At 39.5% G+C, this 19,035-nt stretch overlaps 1 non-coding gene across 1 annotated transcript; it reads left to right on the top strand.

Moving 5' to 3' along the window:
- Positions 1–18,017: 18,017 nt before the first annotated feature.
- On the top strand, positions 18,018–18,124 carry LOC121206664 (small nucleolar RNA R71). Its single transcript, XR_005901772.1, has one exon. It is a non-coding gene; the product is annotated as a small nucleolar RNA R71 (small nucleolar RNA).
- Positions 18,125–19,035: the final 911 nt, after the last annotated feature.

Here is a 19,035-nt window from a genome sequence, read left to right as displayed (position 1 = left end):
TCTATCAGCAAGTCAAAGCTGAGCACCAGGTAACGTTTGGGTTACTACAGCCGATTATGATTCCCAAGTGGAAATGGGACAGAATCACAATGCATTTTGTTTTAGGTTTGCCTCTGTCTCCGAGTAAGAAAGATACGGTATAGGTAGTTGTTGATAGACTGACCAAATTGGCTCATTTCATTGCAGTACGAACAGATTATTCACTTGATAAGTTAGTTGAGTTGTACATCTCTCAAGTTGTGAGATTGCACGGAGTACCTATTTTTATTGTTTCAGATAGAGATCCAAGGTTCACATCGCGGTTTTGGAAGAAACTACAAGATACTAATGTTAGAATTAAGTGACTCGAATCCTTACTTAAATAAAATACAGTGGTAAAATAAAATAAAAGAAGAATCCATATAGAATTACATTTCTTTTATTTTATTTTAGAATAAGGTTTTTTAAACCTTATTAAATTCCATCTATTTGATATTAATTAGAATAAGGTGTTTCAGTCTTACTAGAATATGTCTTTACAAGCCTATAAATAGACATAGTCTATTCCTCTTATATTCATTCGAATTCAACATAGTGAATTTTTTTCTCCTCTGCCCGTGGTTTTTTCCCGAAAGGGTTTCTACGTAAAATCTGTGTGTTTTTTTATTTTTTATTTTATTTTATTTTATTTTTCACAAATTGGTATCCGATCTTTCGGGTTGTTCATCTCAATCACGGTAATGGAATCTTTGAAGTATGAAATTCCGCTGTTGGATTGCAACACCAGATTTGCATTGTGGCAAATTAAGATACAAGTAGTTCTTACACAGATGGATCTGGAGGTTGCCCTACTAGGGATAGATAAGATGCCTTCGACATTAACAGATGAAGAGAAGAAGCGTAAGGATCGAAAGGCGTTAACACAATTACATCTGCATTTGTCCAACGAAATTTTACAGGATGTGATGAAAGAGAACACCGCCACTACATTATGGAAGAGACTAGAACAAATACGTATATCGAAAACTCTAACAAGAAAGTTGCATATGAAGTAGAGTCTTTATGCTCATCGTTTGGAGGAAGGTGTGTCTATCCACGAATACTTAACAGTGTTTAAAGAAATTCTCTCAAACTTGGAGGCCATGGAGGTTCAATATGATAAGGAAGATCTAGGGTTGATTCTACTTTGTTAGTTGTCCCCGTCTTATTCAACCTTTAGAGACATGATTTTATATAGCCGCAAGTCTCTCACAATTGACGAGGCTTCTGATTCTTTGACCTCGTATGATAAGATGAAACATTTTGTGGTTAAACCCGACTCTTAAGGAGAGGGTCTCATTGTTCATGGGAGACAAGATCGGAATGCTGATGATGATCGTGGAAGGACACAGGAACAAAATCCTCACAGTAAATCTAAGGGTAGATCAAAGTCTTCAAACAGAGGTAAAACTTTGCAACTTCTGCCAGAAGAAAGGGCACATTATGAGTGCTATAAGCTACAGAATAAGATTAAAAAGGAGGCTACGAATCAAAAGGGAAAACAACCAGAAAATTCCGGTGACGCTGATGTTGTAGAAGACTACAGTGATGGTGAACTTCTAGTCGCTTCTGTCAATGATTTTAAAGTAAGCGAGGAGTGGATACTTGATTCAGGCTGCACCTTCCACATGAGTCCCAATCGGGATTGGTTTACAACTTACGAAACAGTGTCTGAACATGTTGTTTTGATTGGAAATAATGCTTCATGTAAAATCGCAAGTGTTGGAACAATTAAAGTTAAGATGTTTGATGGAGTTGTTAGAGCACTTAGTGACGTACGACATGTTCCAGAATTGAAAAGAAATTTAATTTCGTTTAGTACTCTTGATTTAAAAGGGTATAAATACATAGCCGAAAGTGGGGTTTTAAAGATTTCCAAAGGTTCCCTTGTTGTGATGAAAGGGGAGAGAAAGATTGCCAAGTTATATGTTTTGTAGGGTTCTACTGTTACTGGTAATGCAGTTGTCGCTTCCTGTTCCTTGTTAGATGACGATATTACTAAACTTTGGCATATGCGCCTAGGGCATATTAGTGAGAATGGCGTGGCAAAATTGAGCAAAATAGGACTTCTTGATGGGCAAGGAATTTGCAAACTGAATTTTTGTGAGCATTGTGGTTTTGGGTAGCAAAAGAGGGTTCGATTCACCAGAGGAATCCATAACATGAAGGGATTCATTCTGATCTATGGGGGCCATCCGGAGTGCCTTTGAGAAGTAGAGCTAATTATATGCTAACCTTTATTGATGATTTTTCCAGAAAAGTTTGGGCGTTCTTCTTGAAGCAGAAAAGCGATGTGTTTTTTGCATTTAAGTCTTGGAAAATTATTGATTGCGATTTTCATGACAGGTAAGTTTTATATATTTATAATAATCGTTCTTAAAACTAACTATTATCATGATGTAGGCAAGTGTACCTATCGAATAGTAGTATAGTTTTAGCAAGACCGGATTGTCGAATCCAAAGGAACTAAAAGTACTAGTAATGACTGTCTTTTTATTATCTAGCATAAGAATAAGAGGGTTTTGTTTTAACTAACTAATTATCTAGACTAAGAATTCATAGAAAATAGAATTGGGGAATTACTTTTGGAAAAATGATTGAATTAAGACAATACCTAAGGAAGAATCCACATAGACTTCACTTGTTATTTTGACTTTGAATTGGAAGATTTATTCATTTAACTTGCTCCGTAGAGATGCCTAAGTTATGTTATTATCCCTATTTAAGACTAATAATGTCTAATCCCTAGATTGAATAATTGAGACTTTTCTCTAATTAACACCCTAGGGTTGCATTAATTCGATCTATGGATCCCCTTATTAGGTTTCACCTTAATCCGGTAAAATCTTGTCACCCTATCTCTAGGCGCACAATCAACTCCGCTTAATTATGACAAATGTACTCTTAGACAAGCTCTATTCCTCCTCTGAATAAAAGCTTATCTTGAATTAGTATCTTGGGATGTCAAAACAAGAGTTAAGAACACATAATTAAGAACAAGTTAAATATTTATCATACAATTCAAAAAATAATAACAAGATTCGTCTTAGGTTTCATTTCCCATAGGAATTTAGGGGATTTAGTTCATAACTAAAAAGGAAAACATCTCAGAAGAATAATGAATACAAAATATAAAGAAAACCCAAAACTCCTAAAGGGAAATAGAGGGGAGATCTTCAATCTTGATGGTGAATCTGGCTTTTGAGATGGATCAATTAACTTCCCTTGAGCAGTTCCCTGCCTCCTTTTCTCCACCTCCTTTCCTCTTCCTTTAGGGTGTATTTATAGGCTTTAGAATGCCTAAAAGCCCTCAAAATTAGCCTTTTCTAAATTGGACTCAACTTGGGCTCAACTTGGGCTCAACAGGGACACGCCCGTGTGACACACCAGTGTGCGATTACTTCAGGCCGTGCTCGAGCCTGTTAGAATGGCATGGGCGTGTGTTCTACCCGTGTGAGTCGTGCTTCGAGTCTGCCAAATTGACACGGCCGTGTGGTCTGCCCGTGTGAGGAAGTCCAGGCTGTGTTGATTTTGTACTTTGACCTATTTTATCTGTTTTTGTCTTGTTTCTCTTTCCTTTTGCTCTCATATTCTCTCCTAAGTATAAAACATGAAATTAAGGCATTAGGAGCATCGAATTCACCAATTTTAAGTAAAAATCATCCATAAAATGTGTTAAGCATGGGGTAAAAATATGTATAAATCATGGTTTATCAAATACCCACACTCTTATGCATTTGCTTGTCCTCAAGCAAAATTCTCAACTCATAATAAAAAAAAGTTCTTCTTAACTTATAATCTCTATCGAAAATATCTCAAACTAATTCATGAGTAGTCGTACATTGAGAATTCAACTAAAAGAACATTAGAGCTTCAAACATTCCAAGTTGAGTATTTAATCATGCAAAACTTAGGCATCTCCTCTTATCTAAGTGGTTACCTCGACTTGAAATCTCACGGAGTTTAACATCCTCACTAAAGATTCACTCAAATCACTCAAAGTGTTTAAGGACAATGAAAGTAGCACTCATCAGTCAATATGAAAAGTTATTACCATAGGCTTGCATGAAAATCACATCTCTACCATTATAAATTGAGATGATACATCAATCAAAAGGTCTTTAGAGGGTTGTAACGTGGCTTTGGTTAGGGGGTGTGGTCACAAGCTGAAAGAAACGGTTAGAATCGAGATTGAATTGAAAAATCACTTAACTAGAAAAAGATTTAATCATCACTTGTGTACAACAGAGCTTCTTCTCAAAATATGGAATTTAAATACTTAAGCTCAAAAACAAAAGATTATTACTAATGTGTATACACAGTTTTTTTTAAGAACAAGTCAAATAACATAGACTAAATATTAAGAACAAGACATAGCTGAGCAACTATTTCAATTCAAATCTCGACAAAAATAGGGATCAAATTTAATTTAGGGGATTTCAACAATAATGGGTTAAGGGTTAATATTAAGGGTAATACAAGAAATGGCTTGTTAGCTCAACGGGGTTTACTAAGGGTTAATCATGGAGGTAGGCTTTTCATGACATGAATGGGTTAATCCTAAGTGCCTTAATCATTTTGACATATCAAATCAAATGGTGTGGTCTTGGCATGCATAATCAAACAAGTTCTAGAATAACAGTTCAATACTGACGCACTCAAAGCAATAATAAAAGTGAGCATGAAAGAATTAATATATGCTCAAAAGCCTCAAAAAATCTCACATAAATTATGGCTTTTTGATGTTTGAAACTTGTGAATTCCAACTCAAAGTAATACCTAAACTTTGGGGAAACAACCCAAAATTTTAAATTCTTAAAAATCAACTTATCATGCTTGATTCTCTAATGTCTTAAAGTTTAAACAATCAATGCATAAATGCCTATGTTTTAATTCAAGATATATCAATCAAAATCATAAATCAATCAAAATTTATCCTAAATATGATATGAGAGCTTTTCAAGAGAACAAGGCAGTCATTCAGGGATTTTTCTGATAATGAAATAATACCCCCCACACTTAAGATGTACATTGTCCTCAATGTACAAAGATAGATATTTTGACAAATGTAAGTGTAAGTTCACAAGATAGGGAGAAAAGTAAAACTTCCTGAGTGATGAATGAATTTCCTTGAACTGGAGTATTGGATAATAATCGGCTGAGGGTGGAGGAGAATACTCTGGCGGTGGTAGAGGTTCATTAGTCCATAAGTCCTGCGCCAAAAGAATATTATATCTGAAGTTGGTTATGGTCGTGGTCGAGCAAGACATGGTAGTCGTGGAGAACCTTTCCTAGTGGAGTTTCGAATCCATGAGTAATAGTGAGCTTTGGAGCTTTTTATAACTGTGATAGCATCAGGAATTCTTTTAGAAAATATATAAGGAAGAGTGATTACTCGGTAGGAAATAGCTGAAATTCAAAATTGTTAAATAAAAATTATAAATCCTAATAAAAATAAGATGAAAGAAAAATAAAAAGTAGTCTTAAAATAAAATAAAAGTAAAAACATAAAATAATAAATGAAAGTTTTTAAACATCTTCATCGCTAGATGGTTTGTGAGGCGGGACTGGCGATGAGATGTGGAGATGCTGACAAATTTGCTGTAGAGTAGCATCAATGTTGTCAAATAATTGAAAACACTACTGCTTGAATCGAGTGAGGCACTCAGAGATGTCAGCATATGAAGCTGCGCATGAACTGGACGAGAGGGTGATGGTGGCTGAGACGGTAGGTCCTCGTGCTGTGGAGGGACATCATCAGTAATGTCCTCGGGGGCATCCCCCTCGGTAGATTGGGAGAGACGATATTGAGGAGGGTAGGTTTCTCGGTGCTTTTTGATCATCCTCGTGCTTAGCATGCTCGAGATGCCTTGAGGAGACATCTGGCCAATGAGGGTCAAGGATGATTCCTGGGACGCGGTGTTGAGGAACCCGAAGTGTCGAGCCAACCGAGTAACATAGGGGCCAATGGAGATGACCCCCTTCCTATGCCGCTCCGTCTGGTGTTGAATGGTGAGGGCAATGAAATAGGCAAGGTCGATGAAGTGCCCTTACGACATACACCATAGAAATTAGGCGTCGTGAGTGTTGACGACGCCAGTGCTCTCTCACCTTTCTGTTAATGTGTGAGCCAAAATGGCGTGTAGGTACCTCAGAGATGCAGGAAGAGTCGATGCCTTGGAGCGGCTAGGATTATAAGTGGCTGAACTTGGTACTAGTGTGTCCCAGAACCATGAAGGAGAATGGTGGATGTGGCGGTTAAGAGCATGTAAGTCATTCTCCTCCTTGAACTCCTCCATATATAAGCCCAGTGGAATACCGAATTCTGGGAAGCTTAGCTGGCAGACTAATCCGCCAAGATGAAACGTTGAGCATAGTTCCATCGTGAGTTCGAGATATGTTTGCTCTATGATCCCCAAAAAAAAAGCTCCCAAGGGTCGGTGGTTAGGAGGGCCCGAATTGCATCAGCCAACTAAACTTCTTCTACTGCAGCCCAGTCGATGTAGCGGCCCACAATTAAAGGTCGGGCCCGGAGTATTTGGAAAAGTTTTTCTTGGGGCCCGATGGGGAATTGCAGGAAAGGGTTGTGAATTTCCGTAATAGGACCCGAGGAAGATGACGCTCCCTTCCTTTTCTTTGAAGTAGGGATAGTAATTTTCTTTCCTCATGAAGACGACATTGTATACGCTAGAAAGGGGAGAATTAGTGTACAAAATAGAGTTGGAGGCAGTGCACGGGCATGGTGGGGAGGGCGCGTGGACTTGCAGCGGCTAGGGTTAGAGTTTTTGGGTGAAGAAGACAATGAATAGTGCAGCCTATTTATCGATTTTGGGGTACACGGCCAAGGAACACACCCGTGTTCCCTAATTTTTTCCCGTGTGACTCACGAATTTTGATTTTGGGTGCGTCTGACATTTTGTCCACGCCCGTGTCCCTTGGGTGTGTTGGTTCACACAGTCGTGTTGCACGACCATGTCTAGCTTTTTTCGCTTCTCCCGCGCCTGTGTATGTAGGCCCATGCCTGTGTTAATTTAACATGTTCGACCACGGGTGCTAAACACGGGCGTGTTGCACGCCCATGTTAATTTGACAGTTTTGGCCACGATTTCAAGGCAGGGGCGTGTCGAAAGCCCGTGTTTTTTTGGCAGGTTCGCCCACGACCATGTTGGACGGCCGTGGCGATTTATCGAAGCCTGTTTTGGGGAAATATTTGCCCTGTTTTCACACGGCCCTAAGCACGCCCGTGTGCTTTGGCAGTGTCTGTGTGGTAAACCTGTATTCAAGAGCTCCGTTAGTAAGTTACGTGTTAAACACTAAAATTGAAAGAAGTTAATATAGTTAGTGCTCGAGTTGCCTCCCGAGAAGCGCTTATTTATAGCCTAAGCTCGACTTACCTCTCCATTGAATGGTCATGGTGGTTCAAGGAGTTTATACTCCTCATTCCTACTATCATTCTCATTAAAATAAGGTTTTAGATGGGTGTTGTTTACCTTAAAAGTGTCGAACTTGGGATGACTTACCTCGACTGTACCGAATGGCAAAATGCTAAATACTGTAAGAGGGATTTCTTCATTCAATTTGGTAGTGACAATGTGAGGATCTCCGGCATCTAATAATACTTTATCTCCAACCTTAAGTTGATTTAGGAGGGTATTGAGCTCGTTCTGGCGTAGTTTTGGTTTATCGTGTGTTCTCGGTTTATGCGTCCGCCATTCATCTAGCTCCTCAATTTGTAGCCTTCGATCTTCATGAATAGGTCCTCTGCTACTGCTTAAGAATGGCTGATGTAGTTCCTTCAGACTCATTTCCTACAAAGTAGGTTGCACCATATTGTCAGTTTTAGTAGAATGGTTTAGACGATCACCTCCAATTTCTGATGTGTTGCCAGAATTGCGAGCTTGAATGGTGATTGTTTCGTCTCCCATACAGAGTGTGAGCTCACCTGTGCCAACATGAATAATTGTTTTAGCTGTTGCTAAAAAGGGCTGTCCTAAAATCAAAGGAGTGTTTCTATCCTCCTCTATGTCTAGAACAATGTAGTCAGCGAGAAATATAAATTTATCGATTTTAACTAGCACATCTTCAATAATACCCCTAGGAAATCTTATAGTTTTATCTACTAATTGAATGCTCATCCTAGTCTGTTTGGGTTTCCCAAGACCTAATTGTTTGAACATTTTGTAGGGCACCCCTAAATCAGTTAATGCATTATTAACATCTAAACTACCAATTAAGCAAGGAATCGTAAAACTCCCTGGATCTTTTAGTTTGTTGGGTAGTTTATTCTGTAGAATAGCTGAGCAAACTATGTTTAGCTCCACATGTGATGCCTCATCCAATTTCTGTTTATTTGCTAAAAGCTCCTTTAAGAAATTCATTGCGTTTGGCATCTGCGATAGAGCTTCAATTAATGGTAAGTTAATATGTAATTTTTTTAAGAGTTTAAGGAATTTACCAAATTGTTCATCTAAGCGGTCTTTCCTTGTCGTGTTGGGGTATGGAACACGAGGTTTATATTCGACATTCACTGATTTGTTTTTATTATGACCTACCTCACCTTGATCTCTACACACCACAATTTCTTACCTCGATTCTGGCTCAGGCTCAACGAATCCTTCTTCATCTTGAACCTTAATCGCGTTGAGTTGTTCCCTTGAGCTGGGTTCAGTATTACTTGGCAAGCTACCTTGTGGTCATTCAGAGATTAGTTTGGAAAGTTGGCCTATCTGAGTTTTGAGCCCTTAGATCGACGCTTGTTGATTTTAAGTGCTGTCTCGGTGTTCTAGAAATGGGTTTCTGACACCGAGATAAATTTAGACAGCATCTCTTCAAGGTTCAGTTTCTTATCCTATTGATAGGGTGGTTGTTGAAAACCCAGAAGATGTTGTGGTCTTTGATTTCCTTGACTGCCCCACGACAAATTGGGATGGTTCCTCCAACCTGCATTATAAGTGTTACTATATGGGTTATTTTGGGATCTAAAGTTATTATTACCCGTATATTGGACTTGTTCCTCCTCGATGCTAGGGCTGAAGGGTTGATACTCTGTGCATGCTCCTCCTCTATTTGTCTCGCACCTCATTACTGGATGTACCTAAGTAGAACTAAGTAAACCATCAATCTTTTTATTTAGAAGTTCTACCTGGTTTGACAACATAATAACCGAATCGACGTTATAAACGCCTACTGTTTTAGTTGGCTTAGTCCTCATGACTTGCCACTGATAGTTACTCAGTGACATCTCTTCAATAAATTCGTAAGCCCCTTCAGGTGTTTTGTTATTGATGGTTCCCCCGGCTGCTGCATCAATCATTTGCCATATCGAGGGGTTCACACCATTTTAGAATGTTTGAACTTGCAACCATAGAGGTAGTCTGTAACACCCCGAACCCGAGTCCGACACCGGAGTCGAACACGAGGTGTTAACAAACTTTGAAAAATTTCCAGACACTGCCCAATCTGTGTACTAGTCGCTTTAAAAATCATATCTTGAGCTTCACAACTCGAAAATTAGTTTCGTGATTTTTCCCTGAAACTAGACTCACATGCCCATCTACATATTTTTTTCTAGAATTTTTGATCGGGCCAATTAGTACAGTTTATTAGTTAAAGTCTCCCATGTTACAGGAATCGAGTACCCTGACCTTTGCGCATTACGACTTGGATATCTCGTTGTACAGGGCTCCAATACTGATGCTGTTTGTTTCTATAGAAACAAGACTCAGAGAGGAATCTATACATATATGGTATGACTCCTAATTATCTCTGGTTAATTTATAATCAATTTCCAAAGTCGGAACAAGGAACATATCATCCTTGCACATTCGGCTCAATAGCCACACATAGAGCATGATTTTCATTTGCTTAAAACATGATTTAATCACATCGTAATTTAAGCTCTCTTACTGAAGAACTTACCTCGGGTGTTGTCGAACGATTCCGCTAACTATTCGACCACTTTTTCCTTCCCTTTATCGGATCTATTTCCCCTTTGCTCTTGAGCTTAATTAAACAAATAAATTGATTTCATCATTTAGGCATCGAAAAGATGAACACAAGGCACTTAGCCCATATTTATACATTAGACATTAAAGTCACATACATGTGAAATCATGCATCAACACAACATATTAGCTAATTTTTCCCCCTTGGCTGAATATGCATGTCTATTTTTGGGGTCGATTTCAACACTTAACACATATACACACTAGTAAAGCATCCTCCCCCTTTTCCATCAATTTAACACATGCATTGCTCATTAACATGCAAAGTTACATTCGGCCTTAGCACACAACTTGCTAGCCGATTCTTCTCCATTTAGCAACCAATGCACATATGTGCTCACACAAAAATGCTAAAAAAGGAGGTTCAAGAATCATCAAGTCATCATCACATGCATCATTAACAAACTTCATATTTAGCATGCAATGGCATTAACACAACCTCCACCTAGGCCGAATTTTAACTCATCCTCTTACCTCATCACCACCACATCAAACATCAACCAAGAATGATGCATCCATGGTCAAATGTCATTTCCATCACATAGCAAGATTTAGACCATGGGCTAGGTAGAACTCAAGCTAACAACTAAAACATGCATGCATCTCATGGAACATCATCAAACATACCTTAGCCTAGCTACATGCATGGCCGAACCTCTTCACCTGTCTTCTTCCTTCCTCCTTAAAATTATTGGCCAAGGATGAACCAAAGGATGAGAAATTTTTTTTTCTTTGTTTTTCTTTCTAGTTTCGGCAAGTATGAAGATGAGAAAAGGATGAACAAAAATTCTCTCCTTTATTTTCTTTAGCTCACGGCAATGGGGGGGACAAACAACTACACACACATTTTTTTTTGTATTCACCATACTCCTTTTCATTATTTTATGCCCATGCCCCTTATTTTATTTGTTTTATCCCAACATTTTATGACACAAATTAACATATTTTATTTGTGCCATACTTATGCCATAATTTCCATAAAAAAAATTGCACAATTGCTCATCATGCCCATCATGGCCGGCCACCTTGTTTTAAGGTGGGAAATTTGACATGCAAATCCACCTATTTCATACTATAAGTTATTTGGCCACTACAAATTAGCCTATAGCATTTGCAAAAATTTTCACATGAGTCACATTTCAAAATTTCACTCACAATTGGCAAAATCAAAGCATGAAATTTTCACACATGCACTTTCACATGAAATAAACATAGGATATAACATCTAATTATTATTATGACTCGGTTTAGCGGTCCCGAAACCACTTCCCGACTAGGGTCAATTTTGGGCTGTCACAACTCTCCCCCACTTAAGAAATTTTCGTCCCCGAAAATCTTACCGGTGAATAGGTTTGGGTATCGCTCTTTCATCGAGCTCTCGGTCTCCTAAGTAGCTTCCTCGATCCCGTGTTTGAGCCATAATACCTTTACTAGCGGAACTCTTTTGTTTCGCAACTCCTTCACTTCACGAGCTAGGATACGCATCGGTTCTTATTCATAGCTCATATCGTCTTGAATTTCAACCTCTGATGGGCTAATTATGTGCGATGGATCAGATCGATAGCGTCGAAGCATCGAAACATGAAAGACGTCGTGAATCTTTTCAAGCTCAGGGGGCAAAATCAATCTATACGCAACCGGACCAACTCGTTCGGAGATTTCGTACGGCCCAATGAATCTTGGGTTCAACTTGCCCTTACGGCCAAACCTGAGTATCTTTTTCCAAGGTGAAACCTTAAGGAACACTTTGTCTCCTACCTGATACTCGATGTCTTTTCGTTTCAAATCCGCGTACGACTTCTGACGATCTGTGGCTACCTTCAGACTTTCACGGATTACCTTTACTTTCTGTTCAGCATCTTTAATCAAATCAACTCCGAAAATTTTACTTTCACTGAGCTCGGTCCAAAACAATGGTGTACGGCATTTACGACCGTACAAAGCCTCGTAAGGTGCCATCTTAATACTTGATTGAAAACTATTGTTGTAAGCGAATTCAATCAAAGGTAAATACCGTTCCCATGAACTACTGAACTCGAGGATGCAACATCTCAACATATCCTCAAGTATCTAAATTATCCGCTCGGATTGACCATCGGTTTGGGGGTGAAAAGCAGTGCTAAAATATAGCTTGGTACCCAGAGCTTCTTGCAATTTCTTCCAAAATCGTGAGGTGAATCTCGGATCTCTATCCGACACGATAGAAACAGGTACCTCGTGTAATCTCACAATTTGAGAAACGTACAATTCAGCTAGTTTATCCAATGAAAAATTCGTACGTACGGGGATGAAATGAGCCGACTTAGTCAGCCTATCAACAACAACCCAAATAGCATCCTTCTTACTTGCTGACAATGGCAGTCCAGACACAAAGTCCATTGTGACTCGATCCCACTTCCACTCGGGTATCATGATCGGCTGGAGTAATCCTGAAGGCACTTGATGTTTCGCTTTCACTTGTTGACATATTAAACATCTCGAAACAAAGTTGGAGATGTCCCGTTTCATACCATGCCACCAAAATTTACGTTTCAAATCGTTGTACATTTTCGTACTCCTCGGGTGAATTGACATTCGGCTACAATGGGCTTCATTCAGAATCATCGAAATGAGTTCCGAATTCCTTGGAACACACAAACGATTTCTGAACCTCAAACAATCATCATCATCAATTTGAAACTCCGATTCCTCATTCAGAACACACTTAGCCCGTTTTGCAACCAATTCATCATCGACTTTCTGAGCTTCACGAATTTGGTGAGTCAATAATGGTTTAGCTTTTAATTCAGCTACTAACACATTGTCTGGTAGAATAGACAAATGCACGTTCATCGCTCGTAAAGCAAACAATGACTTCCGGCTTAAGGCGTCCGCAACCACGTTAGCCTTTCCCGGGTGGTAATCAATGACAAGCTCGTAATCTTTCAACAACTCAAGCCAACGTCTTTGTCGCAGATTCAAGTCTCGTTGAGTCATCAAATATTTGAGACTTTTATGATCCGAAAATACATGGCACTTCTCACCAAACAGATAATGTCGCCATATTTTTAAAGCAAACACGATGGCAGCTAGTTCGAGATCATGGGTCGGATAATTCCTCTCGTGTGGCTTCAATTGTCTCGACGCATAGGCCACGACTCGACCTTCTTGCATCAATACGGAACCCAACCCAAGTAGGGATGCGTCACTATAAATGACAAACTCTTTACCTGATTCGGGTTGCACCAAAATTGGAGCTTCAGTCAAATGAGTTTTCAGTTGATCGAAACTTTTCTGACATTTCTCCGTCCACTCGAACTTAACATCCTTTTGAAGTAGCTTCGTCATTGGTGTGGCTATCATCGAGAAACCTTTGACAAATCGTCGGTAATAACCGGTGAGCCCCCAAAAAGCTCCGAACTTCAGTAATATTTCTCGGAGGTTTCCAGTCAAGTATGGCTAAAATTTTGTTTGGGTCAACTCGAATACCCGACGCGGATACCACATGACCCAAGAAGCTAACCTCTCTTAACCAGAACTCACACTTACTGAACTTAGCATATAACTGCTTATCCCGCAAAATTTGCAGCACTAGCCTCAGATGCTCAGCATGTTCGGTCTCATCTCTTGAATAGACCAAAATGTCATCAATGAACACAACTACGAACCGATCCAAATACGGTCTGAAGATCCGATTCATCAAATCCATAAATACTGCAGGGGCATTAGTGAGCCCAAACGGCATCACTAAGAATTCGTAGTGACCATATCTCGTTCTGAAGGCAGTTTTGGGAATATCTGAATCTCGAATTCGCAACTGATAATAGCCCGATCTCAAATCTATTTTTGAGAACACTGAGGCTCCCTTCAGTTGGTCAAACAAATCATCGATGCGCGGCAACGGATATTTGTTCTTTATCGTCACTTTATTCAGCTGACGATAGTCAATGCACAACCTCATGGTTCCGTCCTTCTTTTTCACGAACAATACTGGTGCACCCCAAGGTGAGAAACTTGGTCGAGCGAAACCTCTATCCGTCAGTTCTTGCAACTGAGCTTTCAACTCCTTTAACTCGGTTGGTGCCATACGATACGGAGCTATCGAAATCGACATAGTCCCAGGTACAAGCTCAATACCAAACTCTACCTCCCGAACAGGTGGTAAACCCGGTAATTCTTCCAGAAAAACATCCGGGTATTCACAAACCACCGGCACAGATTCGGGTTTCTTTTCTAATTCTTTGTCATCAAGTACATACGCAAGGTATGCTTCGCACCCTTTTCTTACATATTTCTGTGCCAACATTGCTGATATTACAGCTGGCATCCCCTCCAAGTCCGCAGACTCAATTCGGACTACTTCGTTATTTGCGCACCTCAAATCAATAGTCTTGCTCTTGCAATTCACAATCGCATCATGCGCGGTCAACCAATCCAAACCAAGGATAACATCAAATTCATCAAACGGCAAAAGCATCAAGTCCGCAGGAAAACAGGAACCTCGAATTTCCAGGGGACATTTCTTACACACTTTGTCGACAAGCACGTAACGACCCAAGGGATTTGACACCCGAATTACGAACTCAGTAGACTCAATAGGTAAAGTCTTACTGGATGCTAAGGTTTCACATATGTAAGAATGAGTAGAACCGGGGTCAATCAAAGCAATTACATTAGTATCAAAGAGAGTGAATGTACCGGTAATAACATCAGGCGAAGAAGCATCCTCGCGGGCACGTATAGCATAAGCTCTAGCAGGCGCACGAGCTTCGGATCTGGTTATATCATCTCTAGATCCTCTCTGACCACCACCAGTATTGTTCGCATTTCCAGATGGTCTACCCCGAGCAGTGGTAGCACCCGGTCTCCCACTCTGATTTACATTCTGTTCCGACAACCTCGGGCAATCTTTAATGAAGTGGTCAACTGATCCGCATTTGTAACAGGAGCGGTCAGGGAATCTACAACTCCCCGAATGCCATTTACCGCAATATCGGCATTTCGTTCTGTCTCGACGTTCATTCCCAACACTGGCGACTGAAGTGCCTCGTGTACCTACAAGGGGTCGATCACGATCTCGTCTAAAAAAACCCGAAGTGCCTCTAAACTGGCCCGCATCATCCCAAAATCTCTTCGATGCCTGTTGAAGAGACCTTCCCGAGGATCTTTTACAAAACTCTCCAGTTCCCTCATCAACTCTTTGCTTTTCTTTTCTAAGCTCTTCGGCTTTACAAGCTCGTTCAACAAGTACCACGAACTCTCGTATTTCAAGAACGCCAACGAACATTTTTATATCTTCATTCAGCCCATCCTCGAAGCGTTTACACATAATAGCTTCGGACGAAACACATTCCCGAGCGTATTTGCTAAGTCTAACAAATTTTCGCTCGTAATCAGTAACCGACATGGAGCCTTGCTTAAGCTCAAGAAATTCCTTCCGTTTTTGATCAACAAACCTCTGACTGATATACTTTTTCCAAAACTCAGTTTGGAAAAACTCCCAAGTTACTTGCTCTCAGGGCACAACGGAAGTCAGAGTACTCCACCAATAGTAGGCAAAATCACGTAGCAAGGAGATAGCACACTTTAGGCATTCATCGGGTGTACAAGATAGCTCATCGAGTACCCGGATAGTGTTGTCCAGCCAAAATTCAGCTTGCTCGGCATCATCGCTATCCATAGCCTTAAATTCAGTAGCCCCATGTTTTCGGATTCTGTCAACTGGGGGCTTATTTGACCTTATTTGGTCAGTTACCGGTGGTATTGTAGGTGCGGGGGTAGTATTTGTCGGGAATGGAGGTTGTGGAACAGCCATATTAGTTCGAATGTATTGGTTGAACCAATCATTCATCATGCTATAGAATGCTTGTCTAGCTTCATCATTCGGATTACTAGCATTAGGTTGAGAGTCTGCCGGCACTGTCCCTTGTGCGGGAGCAGGCGCTACACTCTCAAGATCATCAGCTACCTCTCGGTCACGATCGGGATCCATTACTATAAATAAACACATTTACAATTGTCAGAAATCACCACACTATCAAGTAATCACATAAAATGGCATGTATAGCTAGACCCAAAACATTACGGTAGTCCTAGAATCGACTAAACCGTAGCTCTGATACCAATAAAATGTAACACCCCGAACCCGAGTCCGACACCGGAGTCGAACACGAGGTGTTAACAAACTTTGAAAAATTTCCAGACACTGCCCAATCTGTGTACTAGTCGCTTTAAAAATCATATCTTGAGCTTCACAACTCGAAAATCAGTTTCGTGATTTTTCCCTGAAACTAGACTCACATGCCCATCTACATATTTTTTTCTAGAATTTTTGATCGGGCCAATTAGTACAGTTTATTAGTTAAAGTCTCCCATGTTACAGGAATCGACTACCCTGACCTTTGCGCATTACGACTTGGATATCTCCTTGTACAGGGCTCCAATACTGATGCTGTTTGTTTCTATAATTATCTCTGGTTAATTTATAATCAATTTCCAAAGTCGGAACAAGGCACATATCATCCTTGCACATTCGGCTCAATAGCCACACATAGAGCATGATTTTCATTTGCTTAAAACATGATTTAATCACATCGTAATTTAAGCTCCCTTACTCAAGAACTTACCTCGGGTGTTGTCGAACGATTCCGCTAACTATTCGACCACTTTTTCCTTCCCTTTATCGGATCTATTTCCCCTTTGCTCTTGAGCTTAATTAAACAAATAAATTGATTTCATCATTTAGGCATCGAAAAGATGAACACAAGGCACTTAGCCCATATTTATACATTAGACATTAAAGTCACATACATGTGAAATCATGCATCAACACAACATATTAGCTAATTTTTCCCCCTTGGCCGAATATGCATGTCTATTTTTGGGGTCGATTTCAACACTTAATACACACATATACACACTAGTAAAGCATCCTCCCCCTTTTCCATCAATTTAACACATGCATTGCTCATTAACATGCAAAGTTACATTCGGCCTTAGCACACAACTTGCTAGCCGATTCTTCTCCATTTAGCAACCAATGCACATATGTGCTCACACAAAAATGCTAAAAAAGGAGGTTCAAGAATCATCAAGTCATCATCACATGCATCATTAACAAACTTCATATTTAGCATGCAATGGCATTAACACAACCTCCACCTAGGCCGAATTTTAACTCATCCTCTTGCCTCATCACCACCACATCAAACATCAACCAAGAATGATGCATCCATGGTCAAATGTCATTTCCATCACATAGCAAGATTTAGACCATGGGCTAGGTAGAACTCAAGCTAACAACTAAAACATGCATGCATCTCATGGAACATCATCAAACATACCTTAGCCTAGCTACATGCATGGCCGAACCTCTTCACCTTTCTTCTTCCTTCCTCCTTAAAATTATTGGCCAAGGATGAACCAAAGGATGAGAAATTTTTTTTTCTTTGTTTTTCTTTCTAGTTTCGGCAAGTATGAAGATGAGAAAAGGATGAACAAAAATTCTCTCCTTTATTTTCTTTAGCTCACGGCAATGGGGGGGACAAACAACTACACACACATTTTTTTTTTGTATTCACCATACTCCTTTTCATTATTTTATGCCCATGCCCCTTATTTTATTTGTTTTATCCCAACATTTTATGACACAAATTAACATATTTTATTTGTGCCATACTTATGCCATAATTTCCATAAAAAAAATTGCACAATTGCTCATCATGCCCATCATGGCCGGCCACCTTGTTTTAAGGTGGGAAATTTGACATGCAAATCCACCTATTTCATACTATAAGTTATTTGGCCACTACAAATTAGCCTATAGCATTTGCAAAAATTTTCACATGAGTCACATTTCAAAATTTCACTCACAATTGGCAAAATCAAAGCATGAAATTTTCACACATGCACTTTCACATGAAATAAACATAGGATATAACATCTAATTATTATTATGACTCGGTTTAGCGGTCCCGAAACCACTTCCCGACTAGGGTCAATTTTGGGCTGTCACATAGTCCATGGTGAGGACACCTTCGCAGTAGGTCCTTGTGTCTCTCCCATGCATTGTAAAGAGTTTCTAAGTCCATCTGCACAAACGAAGAGATATCATTCCTTAATTTGGCTATTTTAACCGGTGGAAAATATTTTAATAAAATATTTTCGGTCATTTGTTCCCAAGTAGTAATTGACCCTCATGGTAATGAGTTCAACCACTGTTTAGCTTTGTTCCTTAATGAAAAAGGGAATAATCGAAGATGAATGACATCGTAAAAAATGCCATTAATTTTAAATGTATCGCAGAATTCCAGGAAATTTGCCAAGCAAGTGTTTAGATCCTCATCCTACAAACCATCGAACTGAAAAACTTGCTATATCATTTGAGTAGTGTTAGGTTTTAGTTCAAAATTATTTGCAGCAATAGCAGGTCTAACTATACTTAACTCAGTTCCTGTTAAAGTAGGTTTAGCACAATCATACATAGTACAAGGAGCAGGATTAATTTGCTAGTTCAACGGGTATCGTAGGAGGTAGTTGATTGTCTTGGTTTTCAGCCATCTCCTTAGTTGGGGTTTGAATATCGTCCTCTTGCTCGTTCTCTATGTATCTTAAGCTTCGCCTTATTTCTCTTTGGTTTCTGCGAACTGTGCGATCGATTTCTTCGTCAAAAAGTAGTGGTCCTAAGGAGTTTATTCTAGTCATAAACTATAAAAACCTGCCAAGATAAAAAAAAACATAAATTAATAAATAATAATAATAAAAAAATAGAATTAACTTGCAAGAAAAATAAATGGCTAAAGTAATAAAAGTTGAGTGTTCCTAATATCTTAGGTCCCCGGCAACGGCGCCAAAAACTTGATCGCGATTTTCGTGACAGGTAAGTTTTATATATTTATAATTAATCGTTCTTGAAACTAACTATTATCACGATGTAGGCAAGTGTACCTATCGAACAGTAGTATAGTTTTAGCAAGATCGGATTGTCGAACCCAAAGGAACTAGTAATGACTGTCTTTTTATTATCTAGCCTAAG

This window comes from Gossypium hirsutum, chromosome A01 (assembly GCF_007990345.1).
Source record: "Gossypium hirsutum isolate 1008001.06 chromosome A01, Gossypium_hirsutum_v2.1, whole genome shotgun sequence".
NCBI lineage: Eukaryota > Viridiplantae > Streptophyta > Magnoliopsida > Malvales > Malvaceae > Gossypium > Gossypium hirsutum.
Note: the sequence above shows the minus strand (reverse complement) of the source record. Positions and strands in the feature narration are given on the sequence as shown.